This window comes from Scardinius erythrophthalmus, assembly GCF_964197995.2.
Source record: "Scardinius erythrophthalmus genome assembly, chromosome: 9".
In the NCBI taxonomy this organism is placed as follows: Eukaryota; Metazoa; Chordata; class Actinopteri; order Cypriniformes; family Leuciscidae; genus Scardinius; species Scardinius erythrophthalmus.
In genome coordinates, this window is record NC_138229.1 from 26478394 (window position 1) to 26480744 (window position 2351).

The window sequence follows — 2351 nt, forward strand, 5'->3', positions numbered from 1 at the left end:
CATGATGCTCATGGTGTTTTCAGCATCTGTCATCTCACTGTACAAGGACATACCATATGAAATACATTTTAATGAGCATTTTAAACATTTGAGAAAACCTATTGCTATACACACTGGAACTCAATCGTCTATCAAAAAAGCACCAATAAAAGTTAGGTTTGAAGAAATTATGATAGAAATATATTACTACTAGCCTATACTGTAGTACAACCAATATATTTTTCATCCATGTTTTAATTAAGAATTATATTATACATTGTTTATACAGTTCTGTGATGCAGCACTTTCCTTGCAATGATTTCATGGGTCCTAAATTATGGAATTTATATTCATTCTCAAGGTCTGACAAGCATGTGGAATGCTGTTCCTTACCCATTTATGGCATGAAATGAATACTGCAGGCTTGCCAACCTTTGAGTAAAAATTTCTTTTTCTTTTTTTTTTTACACAAAAAACTTGCATCACAATATGTGTATTGTGATTGTCAAAACATTTCTAAACAGAATTTCATTAAGTTTAGTGACAATATGCTACAATGTTTACATGGTACAAAAACTGGTAACCTATAGTGCTTGACACAAATTTCAAATCTTAAAGGGATAGTTCACTTTGAAATAAAATTTTGGTATGTTTTAGCTTACCTCAAGGGCATCCAAGATGTAGGTGTCTTTTTTTCCACAGTAGTTTCAATTTTGATATTTTTAGGTCAAACCGTTCTTGTCTGTCAGTCATATAATGCAGGTCTATGGTCACTGTCTCAAAGAGCATGCACAGAGTCCAAATTAAAACAATTCCCCATCGTCCAAATTAAACAATTCCCCATCGTAAGTACACATTGATGGCCTAAGACACGAAACGAGCGGTTTGTGTGAGAAAACGAACAGTATTTATATAATTTTTACCTCTTATACACAGCCACGTCCAAGTGATCTGAGGGCACGCGCGCATCCGGGTGTGTGACGTGTACGCAGACTGGTGCATAGATATATACACTAGATGTCGCCTTGTCTACGGCAGTTCATTGGAACGAATGTCTTTAAGGTGACATCTAGTGTATATATCTATGTATATATCTATGTATGTTTTACCATGTATAAGAGGTAAAAACGATATAAATACTGTTCGTTTTCTCACACAAACCGCTCGTTTCGTGTCTTAGGCCATCAATGTGTACTTACGATGGGGAATTGTTTAATTTGGACGATGGGGAATTGTTTTAATTTGGACTCTGTGCATGCTCTTTGAGACAGTGACCATAGACCTGCATTATATCACTAACAGACAAGAACGGTTTGACCTAAAAATATCAAAATTGAAACTACTGCGGAAAAAAAGACAACTACATCTTGGATGCCCTTGAGGTAAGCTAAAACATACCAAAATTTTATTTCAAATTGAACTATCCCTTTAAGCTTGCAATTCGATTCTGAATCTTGATTCAATATTAATTCATTTGGATAAATATTTTTATAAAAGTTTTTCTCAAAAGAAACTCTCAACTAATGCTGTAAACATACATTTAGCTCTGTCAGCTGGTATTATTATTAACGTTTAAAATTGAACAACTGAAATGAATAATAGTTAGCACAAATTCACAATGCCAAAACATTTTTGGTGATCGTCGTGCAGGTGGGTGGTCAGCAGCTTATATTGGGATCTTGCACTGTGTGGGGAAATTGTGATTGGTATAGACTGGTCCAATCAAGAGGTTGCATGTCTTTATTGGTTTTATTAAAACCAATACATTGTCAATGTGTTCGACTTCAAGCGGCTCTGTGCAGACCAAATGGCGTATGGCATCAAAATACCACGCAAATCTTTCTAATTGCTCTGGCAGCTCTTGATGTCATACACCAAACGGTCTTTGCAGCACATTGGCTTATTTAATTCGGCGTCAGATTTACTTGGGCAGCATGATAGCGTAAGTTAGAGACTGGAAACGTGAAAGAGCCTGAAAGCATGAGTCTCACGGCAAGTGCGTGAGAGTTGGCAACCCTGAATATTGTGATAGATATCGATATTGAATGATATATATATATATATTTTTTGGCCATATCACCCAGCCCAAACAAAGAGGCACATCACTATGAAGGACTAAAAATGACAGAACGAAAAATAAATAAATAAATAAATAAAAGTAGAAATAAATAAATAAATGCAGAAATAATAGTAAAAATAAATACATTTTGGTAATATAAATGGCTATTTCTGTATTTTTACATGTATTTATTTATTTATGCATTTCTATATGTATTTATTTATGTATTTATACATTTATTTATATATTTATGTATTTATATATTTATTTATTTATATATCTATATATGTATTTATTTATACATTTATTTATT